Here is a 22,792-nt window from a genome sequence, read left to right on the forward strand (position 1 = left end):
GAGCGGCTGGGCCCGTGAGCCATGGCCGCTGAGCCTGCGCGTCTGGAGCCTGTGCTCCGCGACGGGAGAGGCCCCAGCAGTGAGAGGCTCTTGTAGCGCAAAAATAAATAAATAAATAAAAAGAAGAATTACAGTTAAGATAGCCCATGAACCAGAATTTGCAGGATATTTGGATTGAATTTTGGTGTCTGATTAGTTTTTCAGAAGATACCTTGTGGTTATCCAAAAGAACATACGGTATTGTAAATGCTTTGAAAACCAAAATGGTCTGTTCTCATCTTTCTATCAGCAATATTAATTGTTCTTTAAAATCCAAGAACCAAAACTTTACATTACCTCAGGAAAACATAACTCTTAGTTTTCAAAGAAAATGTGTTAGTGGTTTGTTAAAAAAAAACAAAAACAACGTAAAAACTATTGTAGCACCAAAGATAAAGACATCAGATTGAATCACACACAAAGCTTTTGGAAGTTCATCCCCAGCACTGTGATCTCCATTCGGCAGTGACATCATAATGCCCCTGCTAGTTATAGGACCTGCTGGGCACGAAACTCTGAGACCCAGTAAATCACTGGGTAAATCACGTCATTTTCGCAATGAGTTTTATATTGTTTATTGTTTTATGTGGGTTTTTTCACCCAGCGATTAGTGGTACAGGTCCCACCGATGAAGGTGAGCATTTAAAACTTTCATCAAAATAGCAGATAAGAGGTGCGCGGAGGTGAGTCGGTGTGTTGTGGACTCGTGGTGCTGGCTGCCACTGTTGAGGCGGCCGGGAACGGGCGTTGGGGAGCGGGCGGAGCTCGCCCTGCCTCTGCCTACCCGGCTCCGCAGTCGGCGCGGCCGCGCCCGCCGCCTTAAACTGCCCTGAGCGCCTGCGCAGGCCGAGGGAGAAGTCGGGGCCTGCACCTGGAGGGAGCCTGCCGCGCTGGCCCCGAGGAGGGGGCGTGGCCATGGCGACAGCCTCTCCCGATGCTGACGGGGGGCGGGGGCGGCCCTGGGAAGGAGGGCTGGTCTCCTGGCCCCCTGCTCCTCCCCTTACAATCCCCTGGACTTGGATGGGCCCGAGTTGGGGGCAACACCCCGGGGTGGGTGCTGCGGCGAGGCCCCCCCAGATTGGGCCCTGGTAATGCATGCGGGGTGAGGGTCGCGGCACGCAGTTTGTGCAGCCTGGGGTGCTGGCCCATGTGCTCAGCCTGGATGCATGGTCTACTGAGGAACGTTTAGGCGGAGAAGGAGAGGGGCAGGGCTTTGAAAGACAGGCTGGGTGAGGTGACTAAGCATGCTGACTTCCTACCTGGGATTACTTAGGAGGAGGAAGAGAGCTTTGACCAAAGAGGATAGAAAACTAGCAAGGAGATGGTAGAGAGAACATTCCCTTTACCCTCTCCCCAACACACACACACAGACACACAAGCTTAGCAGTTTACTTCTTTTTGTAAATCTGTAGCGGTGGTCGTAGTTATGGTGGAAGGATTGAATAAGGGGCCTAACTTGGCTAGCTTTCTGTCTGCTTTTCCTGCAAATGCTCCAGCAACAGGTGTTTTCTTAAAAAGGCATGCACTTGGATTGGGGCTTGATTGCGAGTTCTTGCAAAATATAACTGCTCCTTGTTGACTTGGAAGGTGCTGAACGTGGCTTCTCATTGGGGGCTTGGATTCTGTCCTTAGGGCTGGATTTTGTAAACTGATAGTACCCATCATTCCCTCTGCTATAGGTCTCTGGCCACTTCTCTGGTATTAGTTCTTGTCAGACATTTTATCAGTCTCCCAGGCGAAGGGCAAAAACCCAGGAATCCCATTGGCTAAAGACCGTACACTAGTGAACAATAGTAGGTTGTGATTGGCTGAATGGTTTTTGATTGTAGAGTTTCTACCAGAAATTGGCTTCATCAAATTCTGCTTTATTCTGACTTTATCATACACAGCATGCCTTGTCTTGGTGGGTTCATGCCTGGAGCTTAAGTATATTATACCTGAATCCCCTAGCATTTGAAAGCCAATTTATAAACAGGGACTTGGAGTGTGACTCCACTAATGTGTGTGTCTGTGATCTTGGTTAGAAAGCCAATTGGCTGCCTTTCGTGGCGGGAGTTGGGGGAGGTAGCTGCCGGGAGTGATTGATAAAGTTTCCTTTATGGATTCTGTGGTGCTTCACTGGAGCTCAGAGCACTTTGGCAACTTAAGCACTCCAAATTAAAAGCTCATTAACAATTCCTGCCCAAATATCCTGTAAATAATCGGCTAGCTAGGTCACAGAGCTTGGCTGAGAGCTCTCCTTGCAACTTGAAATTTCCAAATAAAAGTGTTTAAAAAAAAAAAAAAAAAAAGTGTTTTTATTCCCTTTAAAAATACATAGCATATAAGAAACATGATCCACTATCCTAGAAAATTGGTCCGTAGTAATTTTTAAAAACATTTTATTGAATTATAGTTGATTTACAATGCGGTGTTAATTTCTGCTGTACAGCAAAGTGACTCAGTTGTACACAATATATTCTTTTTGATATTCTTTTCCATTATGTTTTATCATAGGATATTAAATATAGTTCCCTGTGCTATACAGTAGGACCTTGTTGTTTATCCATCCTATATACGCTAGTTTGCATCTGCTAATCCCAAACTCCCAATCCTTCCCTCTCCACCCCCTTGGCAACCACAGTCTGTTTTCTGTGTCCGTGAGTCTGTTTCTGTTTCGTAGATATGTTCATTTGTGGCATATTTTAGATTGCACATGTAAGTGATATCATCTGGTACTTGTCCTTCTGTGTCTGACTTACTTCACTTAGTATGATAATCTCTAGGTCCATCCATGTTGCTGCAAATGACATTATTTCATGCTTTTTATGGCTGAGTAATATTCTATTGTATATATATACCACATTTTCTTTATCCATTCATATGTCAGTGGACATTTAGGTTGTTTCCATGTCTTGGCTTTTGTAAAGAGTGCTGCTGTGAACATAGGGGTGCACTCATCTTTTTGAATTATAGTTTTGTCTTGGTATATGCCCAGGAGTGGGATTGCTGGATCATATGGCAACTCTATTTTTAGTTTTTAGAGGAACCTGCATATACTGTTCCCCATAGCAGTTTCACCAATTTTACATCCCAACAAGAGTGTAGGAGGATTCCCTTTTCTCCACACCCTCTCCAACAATCCGTGGCAATTTCCTATAGGATGATATAAAGTTTATTGTTGGAAATATGGTATAACTTAGATTTTAAATCTCTGACTGAAATCCTTTGTGAAAAAATGCAGTTAGTAAAAGAAAATAATCAAAGAAATCAACATATTTCTGATCTCTGGTCATACTTTTTTTCAGGGCCTGAGATGACGCCCTTACCTGAGCAGCCTGTGGCTGAACCACCACATGAAGTGGAAGAAGAAAATAAGGAGTATACTCCTGCTAATGAGAAAACTGGCAATTTTTATACAGATAAGGAAAAACGTAAGCTTTTCAAGTTAATAGCAATACGTATACAACAGCTGATTAGACTGGTTTGATTTAGTTTTGATTAGACTGGTTTGATTTATTTTAAATCTAAAACTCCTTTTATCATTTTATTTCCTACTTAAATTTAACTTACTTTGTAGACGTTTTAACGTATGAGATGAAATCCATATTTCCTACAACGTTTTCCATGCAGTGTTATGAAGTTTAATAAGATTCTCTTGGTAATTATCTCTAACTAACATAGGGTTTATCATTAGTAGTATGGTTATTTATTCACATTAGTAACCGTTGTCCTTATTTTATGGTGAGCTAAGCAAAATTTATTTGGAGGTGTGTGTCAGCTTTGTAGTGCTTCTTGAAACAAAGTACCACAAACTGGGGCTCAAAGCGAAAGAAATTTATTCTCTCAGTTGTCACAGAAACCAGAAATGCAAAATCCAAGTTTTGGCCGTGGCAGCCTCTCTCCAAAGCCTCTAGGAGACTATCTTCCCTTGCATCTTCCAGCATCTGGTAGCCTCAGGAGTTCCTTGGCTTATAGCAGCAGAACTCCAATCGCTGCATCTGTCTTCACAAGTTCTTTCTGTGTTTCCATATCCAAATTTCCCTCTTCTCAATAAGGACACCGTTTTGGATTAGGAGCCCACCTACTCGCATGTGACTTTGTCTTAACTAATTAAATGTTCAATGACTTAACTTCCAAATTAGGTCACATTCTGAGGTACTGAAGGTTAAGACTTCAACATAGCTTTTTGGGGCAAACAAAATTCAACCCGTAACAAGATGACTTTGAGATGTTTGGAAGGTCCACTGAACTTCAATTTATTCACCATTCATCGTATGAGCTTTGTTTCCATGTCCTACAAGGTCCACCATTTACAATGTGAAAAATTCATAAGAAACTCTTGTTAAAAATTAAATATAGGGTTTCCCTGGTGGCACAGTGGTTGAGAGTCCGCCTGGTGATGCAGGGGACGCGGGTTCGTGCCCCTGCCGGGAAGATCACCCGTGCCGCGGAGCGGCTGGGCCCGTGAGCCATGGCCGCTGAGCCTGCGCGTCTGGAGCCTGTGCTCCGCGACGGGAGAGGCCCCAGCAGTGAGAGGCTCTTGTAGCGCAAAAATAAATAAATAAATAAAAAGAAGAATTACAGTTAAGATAGCCCATGAACCAGAATTTGCAGGATATTTGGATTGAATTTTGGTGTCTGATTAGTTTTTCAGAAGATACCTTGTGGTTATCCAAAAGAACATACGGTATTGTAAATGCTTTGAAAACCAAAATGGTCTGTTCTCATCTTTCTATCAGCAATATTAATTGTTCTTTAAAATCCAAGAACCAAAACTTTACATTACCTCAGGAAAACATAACTCTTAGTTTTCAAAGAAAATGTGTTAGTGGTTTGTTAAAAAAAAACAAAAACAACGTAAAAACTATTGTAGCACCAAAGATAAAGACATCAGATTGAATCACACACAAAGCTTTTGGAAGTTCATCCCCAGCACTGTGATCTCCATTCGGCAGTGACATCATAATGCCCCTGCTAGTTATAGGACCTGCTGGGCACGAAACTCTGAGACCCAGTAAATCACTGGGTAAATCACGTCATTTTCGCAATGAGTTTTATATTGTTTATTGTTTTATGTGGGTTTTTTCACCCAGCGATTAGTGGTACAGGTCCCACCGATGAAGGTGAGCATTTAAAACTTTCATCAAAATAGCAGATAAGAGGTGCGCGGAGGTGAGTCGGTGTGTTGTGGACTCGTGGTGCTGGCTGCCACTGTTGAGGCGGCCGGGAACGGGCGTTGGGGAGCGGGCGGAGCTCGCCCTGCCTCTGCCTACCCGGCTCCGCAGTCGGCGCGGCCGCGCCCGCCGCCTTAAACTGCCCTGAGCGCCTGCGCAGGCCGAGGGAGAAGTCGGGGCCTGCACCTGGAGGGAGCCTGCCGCGCTGGCCCCGAGGAGGGGGCGTGGCCATGGCGACAGCCTCTCCCGATGCTGACGGGGGGCGGGGGCGGCCCTGGGAAGGAGGGCTGGTCTCCTGGCCCCCTGCTCCTCCCCTTACAATCCCCTGGACTTGGATGGGCCCGAGTTGGGGGCAACACCCCGGGGTGGGTGCTGCGGCGAGGCCCCCCCAGATTGGGCCCTGGTAATGCATGCGGGGTGAGGGTCGCGGCACGCAGTTTGTGCAGCCTGGGGTGCTGGCCCATGTGCTCAGCCTGGATGCATGGTCTACTGAGGAACGTTTAGGCGGAGAAGGAGAGGGGCAGGGCTTTGAAAGACAGGCTGGGTGAGGTGACTAAGCATGCTGACTTCCTACCTGGGATTACTTAGGAGGAGGAAGAGAGCTTTGACCAAAGAGGATAGAAAACTAGCAAGGAGATGGTAGAGAGAACATTCCCTTTACCCTCTCCCCAACACACACACACAGACACACAAGCTTAGCAGTTTACTTCTTTTTGTAAATCTGTAGCGGTGGTCGTAGTTATGGTGGAAGGATTGAATAAGGGGCCTAACTTGGCTAGCTTTCTGTCTGCTTTTCCTGCAAATGCTCCAGCAACAGGTGTTTTCTTAAAAAGGCATGCACTTGGATTGGGGCTTGATTGCGAGTTCTTGCAAAATATAACTGCTCCTTGTTGACTTGGAAGGTGCTGAACGTGGCTTCTCATTGGGGGCTTGGATTCTGTCCTTAGGGCTGGATTTTGTAAACTGATAGTACCCATCATTCCCTCTGCTATAGGTCTCTGGCCACTTCTCTGGTATTAGTTCTTGTCAGACATTTTATCAGTCTCCCAGGCGAAGGGCAAAAACCCAGGAATCCCATTGGCTAAAGACCGTACACTAGTGAACAATAGTAGGTTGTGATTGGCTGAATGGTTTTTGATTGTAGAGTTTCTACCAGAAATTGGCTTCATCAAATTCTGCTTTATTCTGACTTTATCATACACAGCATGCCTTGTCTTGGTGGGTTCATGCCTGGAGCTTAAGTATATTATACCTGAATCCCCTAGCATTTGAAAGCCAATTTATAAACAGGGACTTGGAGTGTGACTCCACTAATGTGTGTGTCTGTGATCTTGGTTAGAAAGCCAATTGGCTGCCTTTCGTGGCGGGAGTTGGGGGAGGTAGCTGCCAGGAGTGATTGATAAAGTTTCCTTTATGGATTCTGTGGTGCTTCACTGGAGCTCAGAGCACTTTGGCAACTTAAGCACTCCAAATTAAAAGCTCATTAACAATTCCTGCCCAAATATCCTGTAAATAATCGGCTAGCTAGGTCACAGAGCTTGGCTGAGAGCTCTCCTTGCAACTTGAAATTTCCAAATAAAAGTGTTTTAAAAAAAAAAAAAAAGTGTTTTTATTCCCTTTAAAAATACATAGCATATAAGAAACATGATCCACTATCCTAGAAAATTGGTCCGTAGTAATTTTTAAAAACATTTTATTGAATTATAGTTGATTTACAATGCGGTGTTAATTTCTGCTGTACAGCAAAGTGACTCAGTTGTACACAATATATTCTTTTTGATATTCTTTTCCATTATGTTTTATCATAGGATATTAAATATAGTTCCCTGTGCTATACAGTAGGACCTTGTTGTTTATCCATCCTATATACGCTAGTTTGCATCTGCTAATCCCAAACTCCCAATCCTTCCCTCTCCACCCCCTTGGCAACCACAGTCTGTTTTCTGTGTCCGTGAGTCTGTTTCTGTTTCGTAGATATGTTCATTTGTGGCATATTTTAGATTGCACATGTAAGTGATATCATCTGGTACTTGTCCTTCTGTGTCTGACTTACTTCACTTAGTATGATAATCTCTAGGTCCATCCATGTTGCTGCAAATGACATTATTTCATGCTTTTTATGGCTGAGTAATATTCTATTGTATATATATACCACATTTTCTTTATCCATTCATATGTCAGTGGACATTTAGGTTGTTTCCATGTCTTGGCTTTTGTAAAGAGTGCTGCTGTGAACATAGGGGTGCACTCATCTTTTTGAATTATAGTTTTGTCTTGGTATATGCCCAGGAGTGGGATTGCTGGATCATATGGCAACTCTATTTTTAGTTTTTAGAGGAACCTGCATATACTGTTCCCCATAGCAGTTTCACCAATTTTACATCCCAACAAGAGTGTAGGAGGATTCCCTTTTCTCCACACCCTCTCCAACAATCCGTGGCAATTTCCTATAGGATGATATAAAGTTTATTGTTGGAAATATGGTATAACTTAGATTTTAAATCTCTGACTGAAATCCTTTGTGAAAAAATGCAGTTAGTAAAAGAAAATAATCAAAGAAATCAACATATTTCTGATCTCTGGTCATACTTTTTTTCAGGGCCTGAGATGACGCCCTTACCTGAGCAGCCTGTGGCTGAACCACCACATGAAGTGGAAGAAGAAAATAAGGAGTATACTCCTGCTAATGAGAAAACTGGCAATTTTTATACAGATAAGGAAAAACGTAAGCTTTTCAAGTTAATAGCAATACGTATACAACAGCTGATTAGACTGGTTTGATTTAGTTTTGATTAGACTGGTTTGATTTATTTTAAATCTAAAACTCCTTTTATCATTTTATTTCCTACTTAAATTTAACTTACTTTGTAGACGTTTTAACGTATGAGATGAAATCCATATTTCCTACAACGTTTTCCATGCAGTGTTATGAAGTTTAATAAGATTCTCTTGGTAATTATCTCTAACTAACATAGGGTTTATCATTAGTAGTATGGTTATTTATTCACATTAGTAACCGTTGTCCTTATTTTATGGTGAGCTAAGCAAAATTTATTTGGAGGTGTGTGTCAGCTTTGTAGTGCTTCTTGAAACAAAGTACCACAAACTGGGGCTCAAAGCGAAAGAAATTTATTCTCTCAGTTGTCACAGAAACCAGAAATGCAAAATCCAAGTTTTGGCCGTGGCAGCCTCTCTCCAAAGCCTCTAGGAGACTATCTTCCCTTGCATCTTCCAGCATCTGGTAGCCTCAGGAGTTCCTTGGCTTATAGCAGCAGAACTCCAATCGCTGCATCTGTCTTCACAAGTTCTTTCTGTGTTTCCATATCCAAATTTCCCTCTTCTCAATAAGGACACCGTTTTGGATTAGGAGCCCACCTACTCGCATGTGACTTTGTCTTAACTAATTAAATGTTCAATGACTTAACTTCCAAATTAGGTCACATTCTGAGGTACTGAAGGTTAAGACTTCAACATAGCTTTTTGGGGCAAACAAAATTCAACCCGTAACAAGATGACTTTGAGATGTTTGGAAGGTCCACTGAACTTCAATTTATTCACCATTCATCGTATGAGCTTTGTTTCCATGTCCTTACAAGGTCCACCATTTACAATGTGAAAAATTCATAAGAAACTCTTGTTAAAAATTAAATATAGGGTTTCCCTGGTGGCACAGTGGTTGAGAGTCCGCCTGGTGATGCAGGGGACGCGGGTTCGTGCCCCTGCCGGGAAGATCACCCGTGCCGCGGAGCGGCTGGGCCCGTGAGCCATGGCCGCTGAGCCTGCGCGTCTGGAGCCTGTGCTCCGCGACGGGAGAGGCCCCAGCAGTGAGAGGCTCTTGTAGCGCAAAAATAAATAAATAAATAAAATGAAGAATTACAGTTAAGATAGCCCATGAACCAGAATTTGCAGGATATTTGGATTGAATTTTGGTGTCTGATTAGTTTTTCAGAAGATACCTTGTGGTTATCCAAAAGAACATACGGTATTGTAAATGCTTTGAAAACCAAAATGGTCTGTTCTCATCTTTCTATCAGCAATATTAATTGTTCTTTAAAATCCAAGAACCAAAACTTTACATTACCTCAGGAAAACATAACTCTTAGTTTTCAAAGAAAATGTGTTAGTGGTTTGTTAAAAAAAAACAAAAACAACGTAAAAACTATTGTAGCACCAAAGATAAAGACATCAGATTGAATCACACACAAAGCTTTTGGAAGTTCATCCCCAGCACTGTGATCTCCATTCGGCAGTGACATCATAATGCCCCTGCTAGTTATAGGACCTGCTGGGCACGAAACTCTGAGACCCAGTAAATCACTGGGTAAATCACGTCATTTTCGCAATGAGTTTTATATTGTTTATTGTTTTATGTGGGTTTTTTCACCCAGCGATTAGTGGTACAGGTCCCACCGATGAAGGTGAGCATTTAAAACTTTCATCAAAATAGCAGATAAGAGGTGCGCGGAGGTGAGTCGGTGTGTTGTGGACTCGTGGTGCTGGCTGCCACTGTTGAGGCGGCCGGGAACGGGCGTTGGGGAGCGGGCGGAGCTCGCCCTGCCTCTGCCTACCCGGCTCCGCAGTCGGCGCGGCCGCGCCCGCCGCCTTAAACTGCCCTGAGCGCCTGCGCAGGCCGAGGGAGAAGTCGGGGCCTGCACCTGGAGGGAGCCTGCCGCGCTGGCCCCGAGGAGGGGGCGTGGCCATGGCGACAGCCTCTCCCGATGCTGACGGGGGGCGGGGGCGGCCCTGGGAAGGAGGGCTGGTCTCCTGGCCCCCTGCTCCTCCCCTTACAATCCCCTGGACTTGGATGGGCCCGAGTTGGGGGCAACACCCCGGGGTGGGTGCTGCGGCGAGGCCCCCCCAGATTGGGCCCTGGTAATGCATGCGGGGTGAGGGTCGCGGCACGCAGTTTGTGCAGCCTGGGGTGCTGGCCCATGTGCTCAGCCTGGATGCATGGTCTACTGAGGAACGTTTAGGCGGAGAAGGAGAGGGGCAGGGCTTTGAAAGACAGGCTGGGTGAGGTGACTAAGCATGCTGACTTCCTACCTGGGATTACTTAGGAGGAGGAAGAGAGCTTTGACCAAAGAGGATAGAAAACTAGCAAGGAGATGGTAGAGAGAACATTCCCTTTACCCTCTCCCCAACACACACACACAGACACACAAGCTTAGCAGTTTACTTCTTTTTGTAAATCTGTAGCGGTGGTCGTAGTTATGGTGGAAGGATTGAATAAGGGGCCTAACTTGGCTAGCTTTCTGTCTGCTTTTCCTGCAAATGCTCCAGCAACAGGTGTTTTCTTAAAAAGGCATGCACTTGGATTGGGGCTTGATTGCGAGTTCTTGCAAAATATAACTGCTCCTTGTTGACTTGGAAGGTGCTGAACGTGGCTTCTCATTGGGGGCTTGGATTCTGTCCTTAGGGCTGGATTTTGTAAACTGATAGTACCCATCATTCCCTCTGCTATAGATCTCTGGCCACTTCTCTGGTATTAGTTCTTGTCAGACATTTTATCAGTCTCCCAGGCGAAGGGCAAAAACCCAGGAATCCCATTGGCTAAAGACCGTACACTAGTGAACAATAGTAGGTTGTGATTGGCTGAATGGTTTTTGATTGTAGAGTTTCTACCAGAAATTGGCTTCATCAAATTCTGCTTTATTCTGACTTTATCATACACAGCATGCCTTGTCTTGGTGGGTTCATGCCTGGAGCTTAAGTATATTATACCTGAATCCCCTAGCATTTGAAAGCCAATTTATAAACAGGGACTTGGAGTGTGACTCCACTAATGTGTGTGTCTGTGATCTTGGTTAGAAAGCCAATTGGCTGCCTTTCGTGGCGGGAGTTGGGGGAGGTAGCTGCCAGGAGTGATTGATAAAGTTTCCTTTATGGATTCTGTGGTGCTTCACTGGAGCTCAGAGCACTTTGGCAACTTAAGCACTCCAAATTAAAAGCTCATTAACAATTCCTGCCCAAATATCCTGTAAATAATCGGCTAGCTAGGTCACAGAGCTTGGCTGAGAGCTCTCCTTGCAACTTGAAATTTCCAAATAAAAGTGTTTTTATTCCCTTTAAAAATACATAGCATATAAGAAACATGATCCACTATCCTAGAAAATTGGTCCGTAGTAATTTTTAAAAACATTTTATTGAATTATAGTTGATTTACAATGCGGTGTTAATTTCTGCTGTACAGCAAAGTGACTCAGTTGTACACAATATATTCTTTTTGATATTCTTTTCCATTATGTTTTATCATAGGATATTAAATATAGTTCCCTGTGCTATACAGTAGGACCTTGTTGTTTATCCATCCTATATACGCTAGTTTGCATCTGCTAATCCCAAACTCCCAATCCTTCCCTCTCCACCCCCTTGGCAACCACAGTCTGTTTTCTGTGTCCGTGAGTCTGTTTCTGTTTCGTAGATATGTTCATTTGTGGCATATTTTAGATTGCACATGTAAGTGATATCATCTGGTACTTGTCCTTCTGTGTCTGACTTACTTCACTTAGTATGATAATCTCTAGGTCCATCCATGTTGCTGCAAATGACATTATTTCATGCTTTTTATGGCTGAGTAATATTCTATTGTATATATATACCACATTTTCTTTATCCATTCATATGTCAGTGGACATTTAGGTTGTTTCCATGTCTTGGCTTTTGTAAAGAGTGCTGCTGTGAACATAGGGGTGCACTCATCTTTTTGAATTATAGTTTTGTCTTGGTATATGCCCAGGAGTGGGATTGCTGGATCATATGGCAACTCTATTTTTAGTTTTTAGAGGAACCTGCATATACTGTTCCCCATAGCAGTTTCACCAATTTTACATCCCAACAAGAGTGTAGGAGGATTCCCTTTTCTCCACACCCTCTCCAACAATCCGTGGCAATTTCCTATAGGATGATATAAAGTTTATTGTTGGAAATATGGTATAACTTAGATTTTAAATCTCTGACTGAAATCCTTTGTGAAAAAATGCAGTTAGTAAAAGAAAATAATCAAAGAAATCAACATATTTCTGATCTCTGGTCATACTTTTTTTCAGGGCCTGAGATGACGCCCTTACCTGAGCAGCCTGTGGCTGAACCACCACATGAAGTGGAAGAAGAAAATAAGGAGTATACTCCTGCTAATGAGAAAACTGGCAATTTTTATACAGATAAGGAAAAACGTAAGCTTTTCAAGTTAATAGCAATACGTATACAACAGCTGATTAGACTGGTTTGATTTAGTTTTGATTAGACTGGTTTGATTTATTTTAAATCTAAAACTCCTTTTATCATTTTATTTCCTACTTAAATTTAACTTACTTTGTAGACGTTTTAACGTATGAGATGAAATCCATATTTCCTACAACGTTTTCCATGCAGTGTTATGAAGTTTAATAAGATTCTCTTGGTAATTATCTCTAACTAACATAGGGTTTATCATTAGTAGTATGGTTATTTATTCACATTAGTAACCGTTGTCCTTATTTTATGGTGAGCTAAGCAAAATTTATTTGGAGGTGTGTGTCAGCTTTGTAGTGCTTCTTGAAACAAAGTACCACAAACTGGGGCTCAAAGCGAAAGAAATTTATTCTCTCAGTTGTCACAGAAACCAGAAATGCAAAATCCAAGTTTTGGCCGTGGCAGCCTCTCTCCAAAGCCTCTAGGAGACTATCTTCCCTTGCATCTTCCAGCATCTGGTAGCCTCAGGAGTTCCTTGGCTTATAGCAGCAGAACTCCAATCGCTGCATCTGTCTTCACAAGTTCTTTCTGTGTTTCCATATCCAAATTTCCCTCTTCTCAATAAGGACACCGTTTTGGATTAGGAGCCCACCTACTCGCATGTGACTTTGTCTTAACTAATTAAATGTTCAATGACTTAACTTCCAAATTAGGTCACATTCTGAGGTACTGAAGGTTAAGACTTCAACATAGCTTTTTGGGGCAAACAAAATTCAACCCGTAACAAGATGACTTTGAGATGTTTGGAAGGTCCACTGAACTTCAATTTATTCACCATTCATCGTATGAGCTTTGTTTCCATGTCCTTACAAGGTCCACCATTTACAATGTGAAAAATTCATAAGAAACTCTTGTTAAAAATTAAATATAGGGTTTCCCTGGTGGCACAGTGGTTGAGAGTCCGCCTGGTGATGCAGGGGACGCGGGTTCGTGCCCCTGCCGGGAAGATCACCCGTGCCGCGGAGCGGCTGGGCCCGTGAGCCATGGCCGCTGAGCCTGCGCGTCTGGAGCCTGTGCTCCGCGACGGGAGAGGCCCCAGCAGTGAGAGGCTCTTGTAGCGCAAAAATAAATAAATAAATAAAATGAAGAATTACAGTTAAGATAGCCCATGAACCAGAATTTGCAGGATATTTGGATTGAATTTTGGTGTCTGATTAGTTTTTCAGAAGATACCTTGTGGTTATCCAAAAGAACATACGGTATTGTAAATGCTTTGAAAACCAAAATGGTCTGTTCTCATCTTTCTATCAGCAATATTAATTGTTCTTTAAAATCCAAGAACCAAAACTTTACATTACCTCAGGAAAACATAACTCTTAGTTTTCAAAGAAAATGTGTTAGTGGTTTGTTAAAAAAAAACAAAAACAACGTAAAAACTATTGTAGCACCAAAGATAAAGACATCAGATTGAATCACACACAAAGCTTTTGGAAGTTCATCCCCAGCACTGTGATCTCCATTCGGCAGTGACATCATAATGCCCCTGCTAGTTATAGGACCTGCTGGGCACGAAACTCTGAGACCCAGTAAATCACTGGGTAAATCACGTCATTTTCGCAATGAGTTTTATATTGTTTATTGTTTTATGTGGGTTTTTTCACCCAGCGATTAGTGGTACAGGTCCCACCGATGAAGGTGAGCATTTAAAACTTTCATCAAAATAGCAGATAAGAGGTGCGCGGAGGTGAGTCGGTGTGTTGTGGACTCGTGGTGCTGGCTGCCACTGTTGAGGCGGCCGGGAACGGGCGTTGGGGAGCGGGCGGAGCTCGCCCTGCCTCTGCCTACCCGGCTCCGCAGTCGGCGCGGCCGCGCCCGCCGCCTTAAACTGCCCTGAGCGCCTGCGCAGGCCGAGGGAGAAGTCGGGGCCTGCACCTGGAGGGAGCCTGCCGCGCTGGCCCCGAGGAGGGGGCGTGGCCATGGCGACAGCCTCTCCCGATGCTGACGGGGGGCGGGGGCGGCCCTGGGAAGGAGGGCTGGTCTCCTGGCCCCCTGCTCCTCCCCTTACAATCCCCTGGACTTGGATGGGCCCGAGTTGGGGGCAACACCCCGGGGTGGGTGCTGCGGCGAGGCCCCCCCAGATTGGGCCCTGGTAATGCATGCGGGGTGAGGGTCGCGGCACGCAGTTTGTGCAGCCTGGGGTGCTGGCCCATGTGCTCAGCCTGGATGCATGGTCTACTGAGGAACGTTTAGGCGGAGAAGGAGAGGGGCAGGGCTTTGAAAGACAGGCTGGGTGAGGTGACTAAGCATGCTGACTTCCTACCTGGGATTACTTAGGAGGAGGAAGAGAGCTTTGACCAAAGAGGATAGAAAACTAGCAAGGAGATGGTAGAGAGAACATTCCCTTTACCCTCTCCCCAACACACACACACAGACACACAAGCTTAGCAGTTTACTTCTTTTTGTAAATCTGTAGCGGTGGTCGTAGTTATGGTGGAAGGATTGAATAAGGGGCCTAACTTGGCTAGCTTTCTGTCTGCTTTTCCTGCAAATGCTCCAGCAACAGGTGTTTTCTTAAAAAGGCATGCACTTGGATTGGGGCTTGATTGCGAGTTCTTGCAAAATATAACTGCTCCTTGTTGACTTGGAAGGTGCTGAACGTGGCTTCTCATTGGGGGCTTGGATTCTGTCCTTAGGGCTGGATTTTGTAAACTGATAGTACCCATCATTCCCTCTGCTATAGGTCTCTGGCCACTTCTCTGGTATTAGTTCTTGTCAGACATTTTATCAGTCTCCCAGGCGAAGGGCAAAAACCCAGGAATCCCATTGGCTAAAGACCGTACACTAGTGAACAATAGTAGGTTGTGATTGGCTGAATGGTTTTTGATTGTAGAGTTTCTACCAGAAATTGGCTTCATCAAATTCTGCTTTATTCTGACTTTATCATACACAGCATGCCTTGTCTTGGTGGGTTCATGCCTGGAGCTTAAGTATATTATACCTGAATCCCCTAGCATTTGAAAGCCAATTTATAAACAGGGACTTGGAGTGTGACTCCACTAATGTGTGTGTCTGTGATCTTGGTTAGAAAGCCAATTGGCTGCCTTTCGTGGCGGGAGTTGGGGGAGGTAGCTGCCGGGAGTGATTGATAAAGTTTCCTTTATGGATTCTGTGGTGCTTCACTGGAGCTCAGAGCACTTTGGCAACTTAAGCACTCCAAATTAAAAGCTCATTAACAATTCCTGCCCAAATATCCTGTAAATAATCGGCTAGCTAGGTCACAGAGCTTGGCTGAGAGCTCTCCTTGCAACTTGAAATTTCCAAATAAAAGTGTTTTTATTCCCTTTAAAAATACATAGCATATAAGAAACATGATCCACTATCCTAGAAAATTGGTCCGTAGTAATTTTTAAAAACATTTTATTGAATTATAGTTGATTTACAATGCGGTGTTAATTTCTGCTGTACAGCAAAGTGACTCAGTTGTACACAATATATTCTTTTTGATATTCTTTTCCATTATGTTTTATCATAGGATATTAAATATAGTTCCCTGTGCTATACAGTAGGACCTTGTTGTTTATCCATCCTATATACGCTAGTTTGCATCTGCTAATCCCAAACTCCCAATCCTTCCCTCTCCACCCCCTTGGCAACCACAGTCTGTTTTCTGTGTCCGTGAGTCTGTTTCTGTTTCGTAGATATGTTCATTTGTGGCATATTTTAGATTGCACATGTAAGTGATATCATCTGGTACTTGTCCTTCTGTGTCTGACTTACTTCACTTAGTATGATAATCTCTAGGTCCATCCATGTTGCTGCAAATGACATTATTTCATGCTTTTTATGGCTGAGTAATATTCTATTGTATATATATATACCACATTTTCTTTATCCATTCATATGTCAGTGGACATTTAGGTTGTTTCCATGTCTTGGCTTTTGTAAAGAGTGCTGCTGTGAACATAGGGGTGCACTCATCTTTTTGAATTATAGTTTTGTCTTGGTATATGCCCAGGAGTGGGATTGCTGGATCATATGGCAACTCTATTTTTAGTTTTTAGAGGAACCTGCATATACTGTTCCCCATAGCAGTTTCACCAATTTTACATCCCAACAAGAGTGTAGGAGGATTCCCTTTTCTCCACACCCTCTCCAACAATCCGTGGCAATTTCCTATAGGATGATATAAAGTTTATTGTTGGAAATATGGTATAACTTAGATTTTAAATCTCTGACTGAAATCCTTTGTGAAAAAATGCAGTTAGTAAAAGAAAATAATCAAAGAAATCAACATATTTCTGATCTCTGGTCATACTCTTTTTCAGGGCCTGAGATGACGCCCTTACCTGAGCAGCCTGTGGCTGAACCACCACATGAAGTGGAAGAAGAAAATAAGGAGTATACTCCTGCTAATGAGAAAACTGGCAATTTTTATACAGATAAGGAAAAACGTAAGCTTTTCAAGTTAATAGCAATACGTATACAACAGCTGATTAGACTGGTTTGATTTAGTTTTGATTAGACTGGTTTGATTTATTTTAAATCTAAAACTCCTTTTATCATTTTATTTCCTACTTAAATTTAACTTACTTTGTAGACGTTTTAACGTATGAGATGAAATCCATATTTCCTACAACGTTTTCCATGCAGTGTTATGAAGTTTAATAAGATTCTCTTGGTAATTATCTCTAACTAACATAGGGTTTATCATTAGTAGTATGGTTATTTATTCACATTAGTAACCGTTGTCCTTATTTTATGGTGAGCTAAGCAAAATTTATTTGGAGGTGTGTGTCAGCTTTGTAGTGCTTCTTGAAACAAAGTACCACAAACTGGGGCTCAAAGCGAAAGAAATTTATTCTCTCAGTTGTCACAGAAACCAGAAATGCAAAATCCAAGTTTTGGCCGTGGCAGCCTCTCTCCAAAGCCTCTAGGAGACTATCTTCCCTTGCATCTTCCAGCATCTGGTAGCCTCAGGAGTTCCTTGGCTTATAGCAGCAGAACTCCAATCGCTGCATCTGTCTTCACAAGTTCTTTCTGTGTTTCCATATCCAAATTTCCCTCTTCTCAATAAGGACACCGTTTTGGATTAGGAGCCCACCTACTCGCATGTGACTTTGTCTTAACTAATTAAATGTTCAATGACTTAACTTCCAAATTAGGTCACATTCTGAGGTACTGAAGGTTAAGACTTCAACATAGCTTTTTGGGGCAAACAAAATTCAACCCGTAACAAGATGACTTTGAGATGTTTGGAAGGTCCACTGAACTTCAATTTATTCACCATTCATCGTATGAGCTTTGTTTCCATGTCCTTACAAGGTCCACCATTTACAATGTGAAAAATTCATAAGAAACTCTTGTTAAAAATTAAATATAGGGTTTCCCTGGTGGCACAGTGGTTGAGAGTCCGCCTGGTGATGCAGGGGACGCGGGTTCGTGCCCCTGCCGGGAAGATCACCCGTGCCGCGGAGCGGCTGGGCCCGTGAGCCATGGCCGCTGAGCCTGCGCGTCTGGAGCCTGTGCTCCGCGACGGGAGAGGCCCCAGCAGTGAGAGGCTCTTGTAGCGCAAAAATAAATAAATAAATAAAATGAAGAATTACAGTTAAGATAGCCCATGAACCAGAATTTGCAGGATATTTGGATTGAATTTTGGTGTCTGATTAGTTTTTCAGAAGATACCTTGTGGTTATCCAAAAGAACATACGGTATTGTAAATGCTTTGAAAACCAAAATGGTCTGTTCTCATCTTTCTATCAGCAATATTAATTGTTCTTTAAAATCCAAGAACCAAAACTTTACATTACCTCAGGAAAACATAACTCTTAGTTTTCAAAGAAAATGTGTTAGTGGTTTGTTAAAAAAAAACAAAAACAACGTAAAAACTATTGTAGCACCAAAGATAAAGACATCAGATTGAATCACACACAAAGCTTTTGGAAGTTCATCCCCAGCACTGTGATCTCCATTCGGCAGTGACATCATAATGCCCCTGCTAGTTATAGGACCTGCTGGGCACGAAACTCTGAGACCCAGTAAATCACTGGGTAAATCACGTCATTTTCGCAATGAGTTTTATATTGTTTATTGTTTTATGTGGGTTTTTTCACCCAGCGATTAGTGGTACAGGTCCCACCGATGAAGGTGAGCATTTAAAACTTTCATCAAAATAGCAGATAAGAGGTGCGCGGAGGTGAGTCGGTGTGTTGTGGACTCGTGGTGCTGGCTGCCACTGTTGAGGCGGCCGGGAACGGGCGTTGGGGAGCGGGCGGAGCTCGCCCTGCCTCTGCCTACCCGGCTCCGCAGTCGGCGCGGCCGCGCCCGCCGCCTTAAACTGCCCTGAGCGCCTGCGCAGGCCGAGGGAGAAGTCGGGGCCTGCACCTGGAGGGAGCCTGCCGCGCTGGCCCCGAGGAGGGGGCGTGGCCATGGCGACAGCCTCTCCCGATGCTGACGGGGGGGTGGCGGGGGCGGCCCTGGGAAGGAGGGCTGGTCTCCTGGCCCCCTGCTCCTCCCCTTACAATCCCCTGGACTTGGATGGGCCCGAGTTGGGGGCAACACCCCGGGGTGGGTGCTGCGGCGAGGCCCCCCCAGATTGGGCCCTGGTAATGCATGCGGGGTGAGGGTCGCGGCACGCAGTTTGTGCAGCCTGGGGTGCTGGCCCATGTGCTCAGCCTGGATGCATGGTCTACTGAGGAACGTTTAGGCGGAGAAGGAGAGGGGCAGGGCTTTGAAAGACAGGCTGGGTGAGGTGACTAAGCATGCTGACTTCCTACCTGGGATTACTTAGGAGGAGGAAGAGAGCTTTGACCAAAGAGGATAGAAAACTAGCAAGGAGATGGTAGAGAGAACATTCCCTTTACCCTCTCCCCAACACACACACACAGACACACAAGCTTAGCAGTTTACTTCTTTTTGTAAATCTGTAGCGGTGGTCGTAGTTATGGTGGAAGGATTGAATAAGGGGCCTAACTTGGCTAGCTTTCTGTCTGCTTTTCCTGCAAATGCTCCAGCAACAGGTGTTTTCTTAAAAAGGCATGCACTTGGATTGGGGCTTGATTGCGAGTTCTTGCAAAATATAACTGCTCCTTGTTGACTTGGAAGGTGCTGAACGTGGCTTCTCATTGGGGGCTTGGATTCTGTCCTTAGGGCTGGATTTTGTAAACTGATAGTACCCATCATTCCCTCTGCTATAGGTCTCTGGCCACTTCTCTGGTATTAGTTCTTGTCAGACATTTTATCAGTCTCCCAGGCGAAGGGCAAAAACCCAGGAATCCCATTGGCTAAAGACCGTACACTAGTGAACAATAGTAGGTTGTGATTGGCTGAATGGTTTTTGATTGTAGAGTTTCTACCAGAAATTGGCTTCATCAAATTCTGCTTTATTCTGACTTTATCATACACAGCATGCCTTGTCTTGGTGGGTTCATGCCTGGAGCTTAAGTATATTATACCTGAATCCCCTAGCATTTGAAAGCCAATTTATAAACAGGGACTTGGAGTGTGACTCCACTAATGTGTGTGTCTGTGATCTTGGTTAGAAAGCCAATTGGCTGCCTTTCGTGGCGGGAGTTGGGGGAGGTAGCTGCCGGGAGTGATTGATAAAGTTTCCTTTATGGATTCTGTGGTGCTTCACTGGAGCTCAGAGCACTTTGGCAACTTAAGCACTCCAAATTAAAAGCTCATTAACAATTCCTGCCCAAATATCCTGTAAATAATCGGCTAGCTAGGTCACAGAGCTTGGCTGAGAGCTCTCCTTGCAACTTGAAATTTCCAAATAAAAGTGTTTTTATTCCCTTTAAAAATACATAGCATATAAGAAACATGATCCACTATCCTAGAAAATTGGTCCGTAGTAATTTTTAAAAACATTTTATTGAATTATAGTTGATTTACAATGCGGTGTTAATTTCTGCTGTACAGCAAAGTGACTCAGTTGTACACAATATATTCTTTTTGATATTCTTTTCCATTATGTTTTATCATAGGATATTAAATATAGTTCCCTGTGCTATACAGTAGGACCTTGTTGTTTATCCATCCTATATACGCTAGTTTGCATCTGCTAATCCCAAACTCCCAATCCTTCCCTCTCCACCCCCTTGGCAACCACAGTCTGTTTTCTGTGTCCGTGAGTCTGTTTCTGTTTCGTAGATATGTTCATTTGTGGCATATTTTAGATTGCACATGTAAGTGATATCATCTGGTACTTGTCCTTCTGTGTCTGACTTACTTCACTTAGTATGATAATCTCTAGGTCCATCCATGTTGCTGCAAATGACATTATTTCATGCTTTTTATGGCTGAGTAATATTCTATTGTATATATATATATACCACATTTTCTTTATCCATTCATATGTCAGTGGACATTTAGGTTGTTTCCATGTCTTGGCTTTTGTAAAGAGTGCTGCTGTGAACATAGGGGTGCACTCATCTTTTTGAATTATAGTTTTGTCTTGGTATATGCCCAGGAGTGGGATTGCTGGATCATATGGCAACTCTATTTTTAGTTTTTAGAGGAACCTGCATACTGTTCCCCATAGCAGTTTCACCAATTTTACATCCCAACAAGAGTGTAGGAGGATTCCCTTTTCTCCACACCCTCTCCAACAATCCGTGGCAATTTCCTATAGGATGATATAAAGTTTATTGTTGGAAATATGGTATAACTTAGATTTTAAATCTCTGACTGAAATCCTTTGTGAAAAAATGCAGTTAGTAAAAGAAAATAATCAAAGAAATCAACATATTTCTGATCTCTGGTCATACTTTTTTTCAGGGCCTGAGATGACGCCCTTACCTGAGCAGCCTGTGGCTGAACCACCACATGAAGTGGAAGAAGAAAATAAGGAGTATACTCCTGCTAATGAGAAAACTGGCAATTTTTATACAGATAAGGAAAAACGTAAGCTTTTCAAGTTAATAGCAATACGTATACAACAGCTGATTAGACTGGTTTGATTTAGTTTTGATTAGACTGGTTTGATTTATTTTAAATCTAAAACTCCTTTTATCATTTTATTTCCTACTTAAATTTAACTTACTTTGTAGACGTTTTAACGTATGAGATGAAATCCATATTTCCTACAACGTTTTCCATGCAGTGTTATGAAGTTTAATAAGATTCTCTTGGTAATTATCTCTAACTAACATAGGGTTTATCATTAGTAGTATGGTTATTTATTCACATTAGTAACCGTTGTCCTTATTTTATGGTGAGCTAAGCAAAATTTATTTGGAGGTGTGTGTCAGCTTTGTAGTGCTTCTTGAAACAAAGTACCACAAACTGGGGCTCAAAGCGAAAGAAATTTATTCTCTCAGTTGTCACAGAAACCAGAAATGCAAAATCCAAGTTTTGGCCGTGGCAGCCTCTCTCCAAAGCCTCTAGGAGACTATCTTCCCTTGCATCTTCCAGCATCTGGTAGCCTCAGGAGTTCCTTGGCTTATAGCAGCAGAACTCCAATCGCTGCATCTGTCTTCACAAGTTCTTTCTGTGTTTCCATATCCAAATTTCCCTCTTCTCAATAAGGACACCGTTTTGGATTAGGAGCCCACCTACTCGCATGTGACTTTGTCTTAACTAATTAAATGTTCAATGACTTAACTTCCAAATTAGGTCACATTCTGAGGTACTGAAGGTTAAGACTTCAACATAGCTTTTTGGGGCAAACAAAATTCAACCCGTAACAAGATGACTTTGAGATGTTTGGAAGGTCCACTGAACTTCAATTTATTCACCATTCATCGTATGAGCTTTGTTTCCATGTCCTTACAAGGTCCACCATTTACAATGTGAAAAATTCATAAGAAACTCTTGTTAAAAATTAAATATAAGGTTTCCCTGGTGGCACAGTGGTTGAGAGTCCGCCTGGTGATGCAGGGGACGCGGGTTCGTGCCCCTGCTGGGAAGATCACCCGTGCCGCGGAGCGGCTGGGCCCGTGAGCCATGGCCGCTGAGCCTGCGCGTCTGGAGCCTGTGCTCCGCAATGGGAGAGGCCCCAGCAGTGAGAGGCTCTTGTAGCGCAAAAATAAATAAATAAATAAAAAGAAGAATTACAGTTAAGATAGCCCATGAACCAGAATTTGCAGGATATTTGGATTGAATTTTGGTGTCTGATTAGTTTTTCAGAAGATACCTTGTGGTTATCCAAAAGAACATACGGTATTGTAAATGCTTTGAAAACCAAAATGGTCTGTTCTCATCTTTCTATCAGCAATATTAATTGTTCTTTAAAATCCAAGAACCAAAACTTTACATTACCTCAGGAAAACATAACTCTTAGTTTTCAAAGAAAATGTGTTAGTGGTTTGTTAAAAAAAACCAAAAACAACGTAAAAACTATTGTAGCACCAAAGATAAAGACATCAGATTGAATCACACACAAAGCTTTTGGAAGTTCATCCCCAGCACTGTGATCTCCATTCGGC

Source organism: Hyperoodon ampullatus (assembly GCF_949752795.1).
Source record: "Hyperoodon ampullatus genome assembly, chromosome: 6".
Lineage (NCBI taxonomy): Eukaryota > Metazoa > Chordata > Mammalia > Artiodactyla > Ziphiidae > Hyperoodon > Hyperoodon ampullatus.